Raw genomic sequence first — 18,040 nt, 5'->3', positions numbered from 1 at the left:
AGAATCTCACATAAAACTCCTGGGGGAGATCTTGGAACAAATTTGTGGAGAAAATGCCGAAGATTTACTGTGTTACTGTAAAGGAATTACTGCGAGTCGAATAAACAACTTATTAAACGCTTGAAAAATGTTATATAGGGTAGCGAACCACTTGGGCAGCGGCCGGTATTTTGGGCACTCTTCGCTATAACTCAATCAATTCCAAACCAATTGAATTGAAATTTTGTACACGGCTAGATTTTATACGTATCTCATTGCGTTCCAAAAATTGTGTCAATTGGTTCAGAATTGGCTGAATTATAGCAGAAGAGTGCCCAAAATTGGACTTCTGCCGAGATGGTTCCACTTCCCTATTATCATTGTTAATACCAATACGAAAAGTTGAACATTGGCTACTTTTTCAATTGAAATAGCATTTGGATAGTTATGTGTACAGCATAATTTTGGTTCAGCTATAATTACTATTATAAAGCTACAATTCAGCATGCATGCTTGTTTGCGGCTGGAGATTGTTAGTTAGCTACTTCACGAATTTATACTGAACTGCTTACTCTCATAGAAAATTTGACGGCATCGCTCGAACGTCAGATTTTCTGTGAGACTAAGCAGGTCAGCATATATTCGTGCAGTGGACCATAGGGCAACATGTGATGAACTCCATTACAAATTTCTGGCTATATCCCGGAAGAAACGCTTAGAAAAATCCAGGAAGGAGCTCCTGGATGAACATCAGAATCAATTTTTGAGTGAATCACAAAAGAAAATCCTGGAAGGAATTCAACGAAAAAAATCTGAAATATGCCAGAACAAACGTCTGGAGAAATTAAGGATGGAATACCTATATGTACATCAGAACATCAGATGAAATCTCAGAATGAACTTCTGATAAAATTAAAAATTTAAAAATATTAAATATATCAAATTAAAAATCCTCAAAAAAGAAATCTCAGAAAAAGCTCCTTGAGAAATTCTCAGAATTGGTTATTTTAAGAAACTTCCTGAGAAAACGAAATTCTATCCAGGAAATACTTTCGGAATTCTTCTAAGAGTACCTTCAATGTTTTCCCCAGGAGTTCTCCTTAGAATTGCTCCAAGAATTTCTTCCTGGACTCCGTTAGATGTTCCTTTTGTGATTCTTCCTGGAGTCACTGCTAGGATTCCTCAGAGATTCTTCCATTGACGTCCTGAGGATTCTTTCAGGAGATTATTCATGGTTTCCTTCCCGAGCTCCTTCTGGGAATTCTCAGAGGTTTCTTCCAAGAATTTCAAAGAATTTCTTCTAGGATTCCTTCTTTTAAGGAGGCCTTTTTCCAAGACTCCTACAGAAGCTCTTACTCAGATTTCTCCAGAAGTTTCTACCAGGATTCCTGCAGAAGTTCCTTCTAAGATTCTTTCAGAAGTCCCTTCACTGGTTTCCCCCGGAATTCCTCGTGGAATTTCTCCAGAATTTTCTACTACGAATAATAAGAAGTTGCATCTTAAGGGATTCTGTCTAAGATTCGCCCGAAAGATCTTCCAGCGACTCATCCACTAGTTCTTTCTGGGATTGGTTTCCTACTTTCTCTATTCATTCTGTGATTTCTCTAGGAGTTGTTTCTAGATTTCTCCTGCATTTCTCCAGGAATTCATTGCAGAATTTCGCTTGTAACTTTTTCTGAGATTTTTCCATTAGGGGCTGTCCATTAATTACGTAAGGGTTTATAGGGGGAGGGGGGGTTTGAAAAATCTTACGAGCCATACAAAAATATTTTGGCTTTCATACAAAAAAACTTACAAGGGGGGTGGGGGTGTCGAAAAATCGTAAAAAAATCCCTTACGTAATTAATGGACAGCCCCTTAAACCCTTCCGGGAATTCTCCAGAACGTCGTTTTAGGATTCCCCCAGGAGTTCCTTCACGGGTTCCTCCCATAGTTCCTTCTGGTATTCCTCTAAGATTTTTTTTTGATAAGACATCGATTTATTCCAAGATTGCTTCAAAAGTTCTTTCCTAGATTGCCACAGAAATTAATTTGTGAATTCCATCCGAGCATCCTTCAAGTATTTATTCAGGAATTACTTTCCAGGATTCGTCCAGGAATTCTATCCGAGTTACCTCTAGGAGAGCCTTCCGGGATTGCTTCAGGAGAATTGCGCGCATAAACGGACCGTTGCGAGAGAATACCCTGGCAATCGTGCTGACCTGCCGAGGAATGAACCGTCCCGAGGCAATCGTCTTCGGCTATATTAGATGCCGGACACGGCCATATTATTCTTCTCCGCTCCACTGCTTGAATTGTGGGTTATTCGGGCATACAAAGATGCGCTATCAGGCCAAAACTGCGACTTGTGGGACCTGTTCCGGGAATCACCCGATTCCTGAAAACAGGGAATGCAGTATAGATCCTTTTTGCAAAGCTTGTAAAACGAATGACAATAAAATCTCCAGCCGTTCTTGTCCACTTTGGCAATTTGAAAGCAAGATTCAGAAAGTCATGAGCGCCCTCTGGAAGAAGCGGACTGCAGAAGAAATTTAACTGCTGTGCCGTTCCCATGAAACACAGAAGTTCTATCAGAAGCTCAACGCATATCGCGACGGCTTCGTGCCGCGAGCCGAAATATGCAGGGATAAGGACGGGGGCCTCCTGACGGACGGACGTGAGATGATCGAAAGGTGGAAGCAGTACTTCGAAAAGCATCTGAATGACGTGGAGAACATAGGCACAGGAGACCACGGCAACGGAGGAAACGACAACGCCAGTTCAGCGGAGGATGGGAATGAACCAACTCCCACGCTGAAGGATGTTAAGGATGCCATTCATCAGCTGAAAACCAACCTGGTAAGGGCAGTATTGCAGCCTAACTCATCAAGATGTGCCCAGAAATGTTGGCCATCTGTCTGCACCGGTTGATAGTCAGGATCTGGGAAACTGAACAGCTACCAAAGGATTGAAAGGAAAGGGTAATCTGCCCCATTCACAAGAAGGGCAACCATTTGGAATGTGAGAACTTCAGGGCGATCACTATTATGAATTCTGCCTACAAAATGCTATCCCAAATCATCTTCCATCGGCTGTCACCTCAAAAAAGAATGAGTTCGTGGGAAGTTATCAAACCGGCTTCATCGACGGCCGGTCGATAACGGACCAGATCTGCACCGTACTCCATAAATGCCGTGAATACCAGGTCCCAACGCATCACCTGTTCATCGACTTCAAAGCGGCATGCGATAGTGTATCGACCGCACAGAGGTATGGAGAATCATGGACGAAAACGGCTTTCCTGGGAAGTTGACTAGACTGATTAATGCAACGATGGACGGTGTGCAAAACTGCATAAGGATCTCGGGTGAACTATCCAGTTCAATCGAATCTCGCCGGGGACTGCAACAAGATGACGGACTCTCATGCCTACTCTTCAATTTCGCTCTAGAAGGTGTAATGCAACGAGCCGGGCTCAACAGTCGCGGAATGATTTTCACCAAATCCGGTCAATTTGTGTGCGTTGCAGATGACATGGACATTATTGCCAGAACATTTGGAACGGTGGCAGTACATGCTGGTAGGCGGAACCGAACACGGCCGGATCCGTATGGGTAGTAATGTTACGATAGACGGGAATACGTTCGAGGTGGTGGAGGAATTCGTCTATCTCGGATCTTTACTGACGGTCGACAACAACGTGAGCCGTGAAATTTGGAGGCACATCATCAGCGGAAGTCGGGTCTACTACGGGCTCCAGAAGAAACTGCGGTCCAAGAAGATTCACCCACGCACCAAATGCCCCATGTACAAAACGCTAATAAGACCGGTAGTCCTCTACGGACACGAGACATGGACCATGCTGGAGGAGGACCTGCAAGCACTCAGTGTTTTCAAGCGACGCGTGCTAAGGACGATCTTCGGCGGAGTGCACGAGAACGGTGTGTGGCGGAGAAGGATGAATCACGAGCTCGCTGCACTTTACGGCGAACCCAGCATCCAGAGGGTGGCCAAAGCCAGAAGGATACGGTGGGCAGGGCATGTTACAAGAATGCCGGATAACAACCCTGTAAAGTTGGTGTTCACTACTGATCCGGTTGGCACAAGAAGGCGTGGAGCGCAGAGAGCACGATGGGCAGACCAGGTGAAGCGTGACTTAGGCGTGACCGTGGATGGAGAGCGGTTGCCATAAACCAAGTATTGTGGCGTACTATTGTTGATTATATCTTATCGTTAATGTAATGTTGAGCAAATAAATGTAATGTAATAGCACGGTTTAAGTACTGTAGACATTGTATAATTTGAGCTTTCCATTTATGTGAATAAATCGTATACATTTCTTTTTGTTTTCGATTTCAAGTGAAACAAAATACAATTAATTCTAAAATTGCACCGACATTTCTGGAATCGTCTTCAAGGCATTTTCCTGCTAATGTACAACAGAAGCCAATTTGGAAAATGAAAAATTATCATTTTGCATTAGCCGCACCGCATTCTCTCTGGAATAAATCTCCCACCGTTGGCGAGTTGGTGGCTAAGGTACATTCATCCGCAAATCTTCATCGTTATTGCATCCAGGGAGAAGATGTCAGGTAGGTATATGGTGGACGGTCCGGGCGCAATGTAAGTAATTTGGATTAATTCATATGGCAAACATAAATAAGTAAAAAAGTGGATTCCGTTTTTGTGTTCGCTCCCTTAGGAAATTTTACATTAAGTGACCGACGATGCAATGGTTGGTGTTTCTGCGGATCGTATGCCAACCGTTGTCATTATGAATAATTTGTCACTAAATTAATATGGTATTCAACTTGCTTGCTCATACATCTGCGAGGCATTTATGTGCCATGTGACCACCCTTATTTTCATACACATTTGATGGAAGGTATTATTATTTAGAATAACTTTGTTGAAGACCATACTCGACAACAAAATAAAAATGAAGCCACTAAAAGTATCGTTCCTTAGATCCTGGACAACTCTGCTATGTATGCTGAAACTGGTGCGGGAACATTACAACACATTTTTTTTCGCAGGGGATCTAATACGGCAAAAAGAGCGCATTTAGTTCACCACTCGCACCACAACAGTTCGCAGGAGTTTTCTAGAGCGCGAAAACGTAAATAAAAGGGCGCAATTCTAACAAATTAACTCGGTGTGTTCAGAGCACTTATTCAGCATAAATCCAATAAACAGTGCGGCAAAGACATCAACTGGATTTGCTATCATCGCGTACTTTTATTAACGTTTTGGCACTTATGAAGACTGATGAGTGCGCAGGCCAGTGGCGAACTAAATGTGCAATAATTGAACTTTTCTTGACTACACCCGATTCTTTTTTGCACGGGGGATGCGTGCCGTGCAAAAAAGTTTTTGGTTAAAAATTCGAAAAACCGTGCAAAAAAAAGTAATATGATTTCTCGACGAATCATGTAAAAAAAAGAGTTTGAAATTTTTTTTGTATGAAATTTTTTTTTTGCACGGCCGTGCACTTTAAGAATCGGGTGTACATCTAAAGAATACTTCAACACCTCAAATATTTGTATTGAGTAGGGTGAAAATAAGAACAGTGTAAACCGAACTCTTTCGAAATTTCTAAATGATTTTTTATGATAAAAAAAACTCACCGCCCGAATAGGGACTTGAACCCTAGACCGTTGGATTAAAAGTCCAACGCTCTACCGACTGAGCTATCCGGGCATGAAATCTTGTGTTGCTTACAGCAGTACTGGCTCTCTGAAGGTCATTACCGATGAGTTTGAAACTCAACCAACATGTGTTTGTTGGCACAGCTAAAGCTAAGTTTCCTGTTGCTAAAGATCCCAGTGCACAGGGTTTAATATTTGGTCAAAAAGAAACCAATGCTCAAACATCTTGTTTGACCCGGTCGAATTTTTATACTGTCAAACAGATGTTGTTTCTTGAGTTATTTCCTTGTCAAATATTTGACCCTGTGTACACTGGATCCTTTTTTATGAACATAGCTGAGGGTGCATACTGCATACATTAAAAAAGGAAGAAAAAGAGGGAAATTTGTGCATAAATTAAGTTTAGGTTTTAATGAGGGAAACTAGTTTGCGAGGTATCGCTATTCAAGTGGGGTTAAGGAGTTTTCCAAAAAGTTCCTAAAGAGTCCAAAAAATGTGTTCTAAGGAGTTTCAGGGGCGTTTCAGGGGGCTATTTCAGGGGATTTGAGGAGCTTTTAAAGGACGTTCTGTCAGGTTTTGTTGGCGTTTCAATGGGACTATGGGGAATTCAGGGACATTTCAAAAGTATTCAGGAGTTTTCATGTAAGTTTCAGGATGTTTCTCACTAAAGGCATCCAAAGTGGTTTCAGAGGCATTGATTATGATGATTTCAAGGGCGTTTTGAGGTCAGGGTCGTATCAGAGGATTTCACACCTTTAAATCAAAGGGCATTTCAGGGGCGTTTCAAAAGATATTGTGATAGGGTCTCTGAAAGTCCTCTAAAACTTCCTGAAATGCCTCCGAAATCCCTCTGAAACCCCCTCAAACCGCATGAAGCGCATCTGAGCCCCTCCGGAACCCCTAAAAACGTCCGCAACGCCTCTGAAAGCAGCCCAAAATAATATGAGACTTCCTGAAATGCCTCCGAAACCCCTTTAAGACTCAGTCGGACCCATGTAACGCACGTGAGACCCTCGTAAACCCCCGGAAACGTACCTGTAATGGCTCTAAAAACCGTCAAAAAACCTCTGAAACTCTCTGCCATGCTTTTGAGAACCCCCGAATAGCCCCACTCCCAAGTAACATTTTAAGTTTTGTTCGGCTCTATAAGAGATCTTCACGACCAATTTTATAAAACTTGCAATAAAACTGATTTATACATCAAAACCTCTTGATAACCTCTTTAAGATCATCTTCCGGCTAAGTGGACCACTCTCGGAGATGTTTTGCAAACCACATTAAGAGTAGCAATAAAACTGTTTTAAAACCTAGTTGAAAATTTCTCCATTCTCGAAAAGAGGTTATGATGATTGTTGTTGTTGTTTTTTTTTTTCAAACAAAAACTTTGACAGCTCAAGATACAGAGAAGCTTCTTCGATGGCACGTAAAGTTCAGGAGGATACATCATTCGTAAGTAGAAAGCAATCATTTCAAAGTAATATTTTAGTAGTTATTGTGTTGGTAGGCTCATGCGCATTCAATTTTATCGTGAATATTGGGCTTGCAGAAACATAAAATTGATTCGCTTCGAAAATAGTGAATATTATCATCTTGGAATGAAATGAATTAATATGTTGATTTAGTAAAACTATCTCAAATCACAAGAAAACTCAGCTAAGAGAGTTTATTTATGTGAGCATGTTATGGAAATGGTGGCAAACTATCAATTCATTGCTTATTTGAGCAAAATTTACAATTTTCCATTTACGTCAGCTAATTCTTCAATATATGGCGACGACCATTATTTGCGAAAATAAAACGAAAGCAAGTTTACTTTTATGATGACCGCAATAAACCTGGCAGTGCCGTAGCTTCTACTTTTCTACCAACAGATGTCGTTACTAATCGATCGGATCGCCATCTGTTGAGAGTTTGTAAAGTTTTATTGTGGTAATAATGAATGCCAGAAGGTTTACGTATCGGTGAGTTTTGTTTACTCTTAAATCTGGCTTTATGGATATCTTCAAGTATACTATAAAACACTTCCTCACTGGTTTTCATAAAAGTAGTCATAAAACTGTAAGTTTTAATATTTGCTATAATAAACCCCTAATAAAAATCAAAGAAAACCAATCGGCAATGGAATTGTTACTTGGGCTGAGATCTCCTGGTACCGCAGTGAAACCCCTTAGGAACCCTCTGAAACGCCCCTACATCCCTCCCTTTAGTCTCCCCCATAAACACCCTTTGGCCGCCGTTGCTGTAGTTACCGTCATTATTAAATTTTCTAATGCACAATATTGGTTCTGAGAGTAGCTTTTCCTCAGGGGGGAAAGTGCAGAAACATGACATGCAAAAAAAGAGTTTTTAGTGTATTTATAGTCTGAATGTTGACACTGAACTTAAATTCCACCTTTTTCCGCAAGTGCTTCTGATAGCTGATCTTGTGTGGAGATAAATGTCACGTTTTCTTACGGTTAGTTTCTACCTCGTTAGATTTCAGCAGTTTTCCGAGGCGTTACAGGAACGTTTTCAGTGGTTTCGAAGGGTTTCAGGTGTGTTACAGGGGGTCCGAAGGGTCCAAGGGGGTTTTCAATGACATTTCAGAAATTTTAAGAGAGTTTTCAGAGGTGTTACGGGGGCCTTCTGAAATTATCCGGCGGAAGGGATAAGCAGATTGAAATTAAAAATCGGAAAATACTCGAACGAATTCAAAACGCGTGTTTTATTATTATCAATCTGTGTTTGTATAACAATATAACAATGTGTTGCGTGAAGGGCAAAGAAAAACAAAAATGTATTGGCAGCAGGGCCGTCGATGTCAAGTGGGGGTTACTTGTAGGGTTTGCACACTTAACACCTTCATGAACGTTTTTGGGAGTCTTGAATGGTTTTAGATGCATTACAGGGTATCTGAGGTGGTACAAGAGGGTTTAAGGCGAAACTGGAACCATCTTTTTTTTATAAAATAACGAAGCAATATTTTCAAAATCGGTTTTCGTACACATGTAGAGTATGGATCAAGGTATCTCCTGAATTTTTTCCAGGTGTTTTTCTTTTTTTCAAAAAACATTTTTAACCGTTATGTGGCCGGCAAATTTTTTGCTTTTTTCTACACCGTGTATTTTAAATGGGTGCTGGGTACCCGGGTACCCTGCCAGCCACATAAGGATTGAACAAAATTTCACAAAAAATGGTTTCTGCAAAAACGAAAATCACTTTCCAAAAGGTGGAAAAAAATAATAACTTTCAAAATACAAAACTCTATTTTATTCGAAAGCAAATTTTCTCAAGAATTTATTGGTGAATTTGTTTTTCCTCATTTAATCTCATTAAGCCCCAAATTTGCAAATTCTTTGGGATGCAGAAACACTACAAAGAGCTAGCTACTTTGTCATATTATGTAATAAAGATTCAATTTAACTTAAAAATAACACACAAAAAAATATTTTTTGAGGAATTGGGGCAAACTAAGCTCTAAAACCATATGCTGCCGTCACCTCCTTAAGAGTATATGAGTCTATAGACAAACAATATTTTTGATCTTTCTGGAGTGTGTAAGCTTCGCTCAAGGTTGAGAAATGTTTGTAATCGGTGATATTATGTAGAGAATTACTCAAACTTGTTTGCGTGAAAATTCAAAAATTATCAATACTTCGGTACCAACGTCGCAAGAAATAGTTTCTTTAGAAATATTCATTGTGTATTCGATTATTTATCTAATTATTATTACGTGAAAATTAATCTAAAAAAATAAAAATCAAATTTTACCTATAACTTTGCCCAATTGACCCCGTACTACCCTAAAATTTACATCTTGTGTGTACCGTTACTCGATGGATTTGAAGCGATGAAATCTTAGCGAAATACTCACTTAAATCATAATAGAATCCCTAAAATAACGGAAAAACTAAAATTTCCGGGGGAACTGGGGTAAAACGAGCTCTACAACTCACTTCAGAGCAGTTGCCCGTATACGAATCAGCCTCCAATCAATTTTCGAGAAAATTTGCTTTCGAATGAGCTATTGGTAGTCACACAGAGTCATGTATTTTTTCCACCTTTGGGATTGATTTTGCCAAACGTGGGATGTTTGGAGGCATTTCAGGAATTTTTTGTGGATTTTCAGTGTGTTTCAGAGGCGCAATAGGGGGCTTCATGGGCGTTTTCAGAGGCTCGAAACAGGTGTATCTCAGATGCGATACATGGGGGGAGGGGGGGGGGGCGGTACTTCAGGGGGCTTTGAAAATGTTTAAAGAATTTTTGGAGGATTTTTGGCGGTTTTCAGTGATGTTATAGGGGGCTTCAGAGGCATTTTTGGGGGTTTCGAAAGGTCTGAGGGGTGTTCTGAAGGTATTTCACAGAGCTTCGGAGAAAATTTAATTTAATTTATGCGGTTTCCAGAGGCGTTGCAGGTTCTTTCTAGGGCAGGTTTTCACAGCCGTTTTGAAAGGTTTTGAAGGGCCTCATGGGCGTATCGGAGGGTTGCTGCAGAGCATTGTCCCGACAGGTTTCGTTGGGGATTTCAGGGACATTTCAAGGGGTTTTAAGTGCGACTCAGGGGCGTCTCAGGAGCCTTCAAAAGGCGTTACAAGGGGTTTCAAAATAATTAATAAGCATTTCAGAGTGTTTCATGTGCCTTCAGGAACGTCTGAATGGCGTTCCTTCTGAGAGGTTTAAGGGGCGTCAATGGTACATATTTTATTAGCGCATCAAGCGAGTTTTAGGTTAGTGCGTTTCAGGGAGTTCCTGGTGCCTTTTAAAAGCGTTCTAAGGTTTAGGGGTATTTCAAATTGATTACGAAATTTCAAAGGCGTTTCAATGGGATTATGGATGTTTCAAGGGCGGTTCAAGGCATTTCAAGGGTGTTTCAAGGGGTTTCAAGTTTTTTTTCTAGACTGGTCTTAAAGGGCGTTCTGCAGTTTTTCAAAAGGATGATGTAGATATCAGGAGCATTTGAATAGTATGAAGTGCCCAGAGACCGCCTGCCACCCTCCTCAAAATGCCTGACACTTTGAGACCTCCAGGTACCCTTGGAAATGCCCCTGAGACCTTCAAGTTTACCACTGAAGCCCTCTGAGTCCCATGAAATGTTCCTGAGATCCCCTAAACATCTCTGAAACCCCTCTGAAATTCGCTGGGACCCCCTTAAACGCCCTTGAAGCCCCTGAAAACACCTAGGACCCCTCTAAGACCCCCTAGTACTGAGTGAAACGCCTCTGTGATTCCCTGGAACGCCTCTAGACCTTCTGAAACTCCATTGAGACTCCAGAAAATGCTCCTCAGATCCCCTGAGACTCTCTTAAACACACCTGGGGTTTCCCAGTACCCCCTGAAACGCATCTGAAACCCCTGAAACGCTTCTGAAACCCTCTGGAACGACCTCTCTCTCTCTCTCTCTTGCGTTATACATTAACGGGAATAATGCATGCATATGACGATTTATACATCACCTATAAAGCAAAACATATCTTCTACTTCACTCACCTTGTTGCCGTCCTCTTTCTGCTCATGTTACATCTGTCAAGTGACCTGAAAACTGTCAACCTTTTTTGAGGTTAGGTTTTGTGGTGTAATAAAGAATTTACCACCAATCTGTCACTTTAATTTGCAGAAGAGAGAGTCGATGAAGAGAACTCTCTCATGTTACTTTCGCCCTTATTTAAACTCAATCTAGAGATCTAGAGATGAGCTTGAAAAGGATGGCAACAAAATCGATGAAGTAGAATACCGTCTACCCCCGTTGGTTTGACCGCATCTAATATGAACACTTTTTAGTCTGACCCCTGTTAATCGTTCAAACTAAAAATGATTCAAACCTCATTCTGCTCATGGAACGGGGTGAAACGGAACACAGAATCGAAACAAAACAGCAAAAAGGGTAACCATCAGTGTGTTTTTCGATGTCCAAAGGGTTACTAGAAGTTCAAATTAAAAATGAACCCCGTTGGTTTGCATGAGGTGTCGGTCAAACCAACGGGGGCAGACGGTATATATTCCGTCTTTTTCGTGCATGTGTGTGGTCTGTCAAAATGACCTGAGAAGTGTCAAACATTTTCATGGCTAGCTTTGTTGGTGTAATGAAGAATTTGGAAGATTTACTCTTAAGGCTAAATTGGAAGCATTTCCTCATTTTTTTGGGTTTTGATTTTTCATTAAATAACGAAGCAATATTTTCAAAATCGGGTTTCGTGCACATGTAGAGCATAAATAAAGGTATCTCCTGAATGTTTTTGGTGGTGAAAATGTTTTCCGTTCTTACAGAAACCATTTTTTTTGGTGAAACTGTTTAAAAAATGGTTTTTGCAAAAACGAAAAACATTTTCACCACGAAAAAAAAAATCAGGAGATACCTTGATCCACACTCTACATGTGCACGAAAACCGATTCTGAAAATATGTATTGCTTCGTTATTCAATGAAAAATCAAAAACTAAAAAATGAGGAAATGCTTCCAGTTTCGCCTTAATATTTCGTTTTCTAGCTTTGACTACTTAGATAAACCGAAAATAAAAAATAAGCGGCCGATAAAACTTTTTCATGTTTTACGGGTTTTGCCCACTTTTGGTTCAACTTCGAGTGGTAATCCTACATGCAACGTAAACAAAAGTGTGTTTGCACACATACAAGTATAAGTAATATTGGGTGCTTAAGGAGAAACATCAGAATAAACAAATATGGCTGCCACAATGGCCGACTGGGTCCCCTACTCACGTTTTTAAGAGCACCAATCCTAAAAATTCGTAAACAAATGTGCTCAATTTTTAAAAGCTGCCTCTTTTTGCAAGTGAACAAAGCCGGGAAAACAAGTGCGACTTGATTCGATGCTTCGTTCGTCAGATTTGTGCCTCTAAAGTTTGTATGCGAAATTGCAATGGGATTTCTTGATGTTTCACCTTAAATTTAGAATAATGTATTATTTTTTACGAAAGAGCACCCTTTTTCTACGCCACTGATTTTTTTTCAGATTTTAAGGTTTAAACCTTTCAGATTCATTTACAAAGAAATTTTTTGGAATCACCTCTTGACAGCTGGGCAACTGTTTGACAGCTCCGTCCATTTTTCGAATGAGTGTAATCAGTTTCGTACCTTTTAATTCCGCCCTTATTGCTTATCCTTTGACAGATACGTATATTTCGACTACCACTTGTAATCTTCCTCAGTGTCAGTGTCTGTTATCGAAGAGGGTATTCTGCTTAAGGGTTCGAAAAGTCGGCACAAGATCAAGCTCCGCCCAGTACAAAGTGCGACGAGGGGTGATTCGACAAATCGCTCCCATATAAACTTCAAACTGATTTTCAAATAGGTTCCCGGGTACCAAAATCAATGAAAATTTGGATTTCGGCTCAGTTTGGCATGTAGATTCTGAATATAGAATTATCTTAACACCGTCATAGAAGCCAATTACTCAAGCAAATTACTTCACATAAAACAAAGACTAAACAGATAAAAAAATATGCAAACCTGTTATTGCTCAACAGCATAATTGTCACGAAAGGGATGTATGGAACGAAAACCTACTGTGTTAGTGAATGCTTAAACACACTTCGAGTTTGATCACAAACAGACGTAACACTTCGAACATTTTTCGAATCAAATCATAGTCACGAAAACATGTTTGTATAATACTAAAAGGACTGAGCTTGGCCAACCATCAATTGGTGGTAGTGAGCAAATGTCAAACTCGAATAAAAAGGATGCGAGCGCCACGGATGGCGAGTTGGCCAACTATCCAATTTTTATTGGGCCGTTACATCGATGTACGATGAAAATTATCAGAGTGTTACGTCTGTTTGTCTGTGGTATGATTCTAGAGTCTAGGGCCGTCTTATCCCGTCTTCCCCTACCCATATGCAGTACATTGCTAACAATTCCTAATAATATAAAAATGTGGCTCCAGAGAGGATCGAACTCACGACCTTCGCGTTATTAGCACGACGCTCTAACCAACTGAGCTATGGAGCCCTTGCGAATGACGTCAATTTCGCAAATATTTCACGATCCAGTACCAATATAAATTATTTCGATAAACTGCGAATACAATTTATCGACCATCGGTAACAAAGACTCCGTGGCGCAACGGTAGCGCGTCTGACTCCAGATCAGAAGGTTGCGTGTTCAAATCACGTCGGGGTCACAAACTTTTTTTAAAGGAGTTCAACACGTAATTTCGCGTCGAGTTCACGTTCCCATTTTTCCTGCACTGGCTATATTTCAAAACGCTTGATCACAGCTGCCAAAAGTGGTTTTTATTTATGTCATTCGCTAAACTAAGCGAAATAACTAAACTCTTTTCCATAACAAAACCAAATGAAAATAGTTTGCTATTTGTTTATCAGATGCACCACGTGGATGTGAAAGCGATGAATAAAACTTGTTTAGCAACAAATCCTCTTAGAACAGAACAGGTGGTCGTTCGTTCATTCGAATGGTGCTTTGCTATGTCACTACATACACCCCTCTAAATATGTATACGAATCGAGTGTGAACGCTGGCTTTGGTCGCGCATAAATTAGACAAATGGACGAAATCGCTGCTGCCTGTGTCCATACAATAACAACAGCTGAGGGTGGTGCGATTTGAGTTGATTCCCATGCGTTCACACATGCACACAAAACAGCGCAATCCCTGTCGGTTGGTATTGCGCATTGCGCGGTTATAAGTGCGACGATGAAGTGCGGAATCTCAAATAAAAGTGCGATTCTGCGACAGATCGTTCCGGTGTCTTCACCGTACTTATTCATTAGCTCGTGACGAATAAGTGCGGTGAAGACACCGGAACGATTTGATGCAATATCGCACTTTTATTTGAGATTCCGCACTTTGTCGCAGTCCAGTTAGCAATGCAATAAACTATACTCTGGTCTCTGGAATTGTTTAGTAGAGTTTGTTTATACATTCCGACGTCCGGAACCGAATTAAATGCACCGGACTCTCCAGGGGACCAAAAGTTACGTTGTCGTTTGTTTGCAAATGGCACCGCAAAATGTAAACGTCAGGCGACTAATTTGCCTAAGCCAGCTGTTGAATTTTGATTGGCCGCCACACTGACTGTCGCGCCACATTTCGCACCGCTTGCTGATGCGTTTGTGTTTGACATCTGTTTGTCAAGTTCTTCTAGACCAGGAGACCAGAAGGAATGACAACGACATTTCTTTTAATGGGAAAAGTTTCGCCCGGTTAAGCTGTTTTCCGTGGCGAGGACTAAGGAAGCGGTATACTGTACAAAACTATTGTTTAATATTTACAAATTAAAACTATCAAATGCTCCGCCAAATGTAACACGCCAAGAAGTTGTGATTTGAGCGATTTGAGTGTTCCATGCATCACGGCGTTTACACTACGCTAGTTTTCATTACATCATGAGATCTAACCTCCAAAATATTTGACAACTCTTATTTCATTGGCAGTTTATACACATGCAAGATGATGACAAATATAACTTCTACTTTTCCAACCATGTTATGCTCATGTTACATCTGTCAAATAGCCTGAGAACTGTCAAACATTCAAACAAGTTCAGGTTTATTGGTGCAATTATTTATTACATCAACGAACCTAACCTCTAAATAACTGACAATTCTCAGGTCATTTTCTCAGATGTAACATGAGCATGAAAGGACGGCAACAAGATCGATAAAGTAGAATATATGATTCGTATTTTTCGTGCATGTGTGCGGTCTGTCATAATTACCTGAGAAGTGTCAAACATTTTCATGGCTAGCTTTGTTGGTGTGTAATAGAGATGGTCGGGTTTCAGATTTTACAGACCCGAACCCGACCCGTACCCGAAAAATTTTTAATTCCAAAACCCGTACCCGACCCGAACCCGAGATTTTTTTTTCTTCAAACCCGGACCCGACCCGAACCCGAAAAATTTTCGACGGTCGAACCCGAACCCGACCCGAACCCGAGAAAAATATTTCTCAAGAAACCCGACCAAAACCCGAGTTCAAAAATAATTATTGAATGTAACGTGCATGACAAATAAAGCATTTTTTGAGTACCAAATTATCTACACTGGTACCCAAACCCGACTTGAACCCGACGATGTTCAAACCCGACCCGACCCGTACCCGAAATTTTTGGAATTTTCGAAACCCGGACCCGACCCGAACCCGATTTTTTTTTAATTTTCAAACCCGAACCCGACCCGTACCCGTCGAGTTCGGGTTCGGGTCGGGTTTCGGGTTTGTAAACCCGAAACCCGACCATCTCTAGTGTGTAATGAAGGATGGAGAATTGGCTGTCGCTCAAAGGAATTGATATATGTACATTTGGAAGGTTCTGAGGTTCTGATTTTCTGCTCTGTGTTATTGTTGCGGTCATAATTCAAACACCAACGGCTGTTTTGGAGTTACAGCCAGGGCTGGCGCATTTTGCCCATAACACAAGAATGAAATTCGCTTTCACCAAACGACAACAGCGAACTTGATTACCTACCCCTTTTTCCTGCGTCGAGTCGTCGTTGTTTTCCACCGATCAAGCAAAATGAAAAGGCGCCCAGGACGCACCTTCAAGTGCAAAATCAACAACACTGTCCTCCAAACCGATTCAAATCCAAGCAAGCGAGCTGCTCGTTCAAGCAAGGGGACTGACTGACGGACGACGAACAAACTGGCTTACTTTGTTGATTGGCCATCCACCACTACAAAGCGCGCTAATTCCGAAATAACGAAACGCGTTCTTCGTCGTCGTGTCCGATTTGGCGGCAGGCAGACAGCAGTGCGGCACTGCGGCGCAGTTTTTGTTGTTTCGCTCGGAAAGCTGATAAAATTCCAGTTTGATTTGCAGATTAAAATCTCATTGAAAGGCAAACTCTCCGCTGGGAAGGGGCGATACCTCTACACGGGGAAAAATTTCTACTCAGTGGCTGAGTTGGTCCTACTCAGAAATCGAAAAATCCTTTGTTTTCTTACTCAGTTTCTGTTAAAAGTGGGACAACCCATTGCCAATGGGTTGTCCCACTTTTAGCCGAAACTGAGTAAAAAAACAAAGGATTTTTCGATTTCTGAGTAAGGCCAACTCAGTCATTGAGTAGAAATTTTTCTCGGTGTAGGTACGTATCGGTTTGCGGGGTGAAGTGTGCGCTTCATTTCAGAGCAACACCGCGATAAGAATGTTGTTGATTTTTACTCGATCGATGGCGGCAACGCAGAGGAAACGAAAAGTAAGCTTCGTAATGAAGTGTGTAAGTGGCAATGCGATGGTCGTAATAATGAATAGTTCGCACGTGGTAGGTAATCTCTTGTTTCACTTTTCGTTTTCGCCGAACCTGCTTTTAGCGCTGCTCGGTTTGAAGGACAAACGCAAATATTTATATAGAAAAGCACGTGCGATCTCTTTGGATATTTTTGTCTTCCGACACTGTAACCCTTCGATAGCTCAGTTGGTAGAGCGGTGGACTGTAGAGGAAACTTCACGCGGCAGTGATCCATAGGTCGCTGGTTCAAATCCGGCTCGAAGGATTGGATTGTTTTTATTAGTAAGCCATGAATTATAGGGCCATGTGAATAGGGCACATTGCATTGTTTTGATTTTGTATGGGATTTTAACGTGCAATAGAATTTCAGGCGCACAAATCTCAAGAAGCAAACTTCAAACAACAGTGCATTTTATTATTGTGGATTTAGCACCAAATTGTTGTCGGAAGTAACTTCATTGATTTCCGCTGCCTTTCCTATGCATTAAACATAATGTCGGAAGTAGTGCGCTGTATAGTAATAAATCTGATGCTCTATACAGCGCACTACTTCTGACGTTATGTTTAACGCATAGGAAAGGCAGCGGAAGTCAATGAAGTTATTTCCTACACCAATTTGGTGTTAAATCCACAATATTCCGTTCTTGTTTACTCAATAAGGGTAATAAGCTTAAAAGCGGGCATCCATTAAGAACGTCACGCTTATGGGAGGGAGAGGGGTTTCAGAAAGTGTGACAAGCAATGTATTACACAGCAAAAAAATATGAACATTACAAGAAATGTAATCAATTGTTTAATGTAAATAATGTTCATTAAAAAGAAATCGTAATGTAACATTCTATCAAATTTGATGCACATAAATATCTGAGTTGTCGGTTCTGTATTTTATATTGCATTTCTATCAAAATTGTCATGCTCCACTAGCATCACATTAGTTCTTTAAAAGAATTATGGCACAAACCGACATTTCCATGAATAAACATTGAACATTACATGATCGCAATGTAGATGCCAGTCGAGCTGATCCAAACCAAAACAAAGATGGCCTCCATTCGCGCGCAGCGGTAAGCCGCTAGTGAAGATTGTTTTCGTGGATTAAACCAATAAACCACTCGTCGAGCATTCAAAAACCAGGTAAATCTTGAAAAGCAAGTGTTATTTGTGCCTTTAGTGATATAGTTTTTGTCAACAGATTATCGACAGCGAGTAATTGGAGGTTAATCATTCAGCTGACGCCGGGGATGCTGCTGCGG

At 40.9% G+C, this 18,040-nt stretch overlaps 4 non-coding genes across 4 annotated transcripts; 2 read left to right on the top strand and 2 right to left on the bottom strand.

Moving 5' to 3' along the window:
* Positions 1-5,585: 5,585 nt before the first annotated feature.
* Trnak-uuu (transfer RNA lysine (anticodon UUU)) lies at positions 5,586-5,658 on the bottom strand. The gene has a single exon. It is a non-coding gene; the product is annotated as a tRNA-Lys (tRNA).
* A 7,817-nt stretch (positions 5,659-13,475) lies between these two features.
* On the bottom strand, positions 13,476-13,549 carry Trnai-aau (transfer RNA isoleucine (anticodon AAU)). Its single transcript has one exon. It is a non-coding gene; the product is annotated as a tRNA-Ile (tRNA).
* A 100-nt stretch (positions 13,550-13,649) lies between these two features.
* On the top strand, positions 13,650-13,721 carry Trnaw-cca (transfer RNA tryptophan (anticodon CCA)). The gene has a single exon. It is a non-coding gene; the product is annotated as a tRNA-Trp (tRNA).
* A 3,237-nt stretch (positions 13,722-16,958) lies between these two features.
* On the top strand, positions 16,959-17,052 carry Trnay-gua (transfer RNA tyrosine (anticodon GUA)). Its single transcript has 2 exons — positions 16,959-16,995; positions 17,017-17,052. It is a non-coding gene; the product is annotated as a tRNA-Tyr (tRNA).
* Positions 17,053-18,040: the final 988 nt, after the last annotated feature.

The sequence above is a fragment of the Aedes albopictus genome, chromosome 1, assembly GCF_035046485.1.
Source record: "Aedes albopictus strain Foshan chromosome 1, AalbF5, whole genome shotgun sequence".
NCBI lineage: Eukaryota > Metazoa > Arthropoda > Insecta > Diptera > Culicidae > Aedes > Aedes albopictus.
The sequence above is the reverse complement of the archived record's forward strand: the minus strand, read 5'-3'. Positions and strand labels throughout refer to the sequence as shown.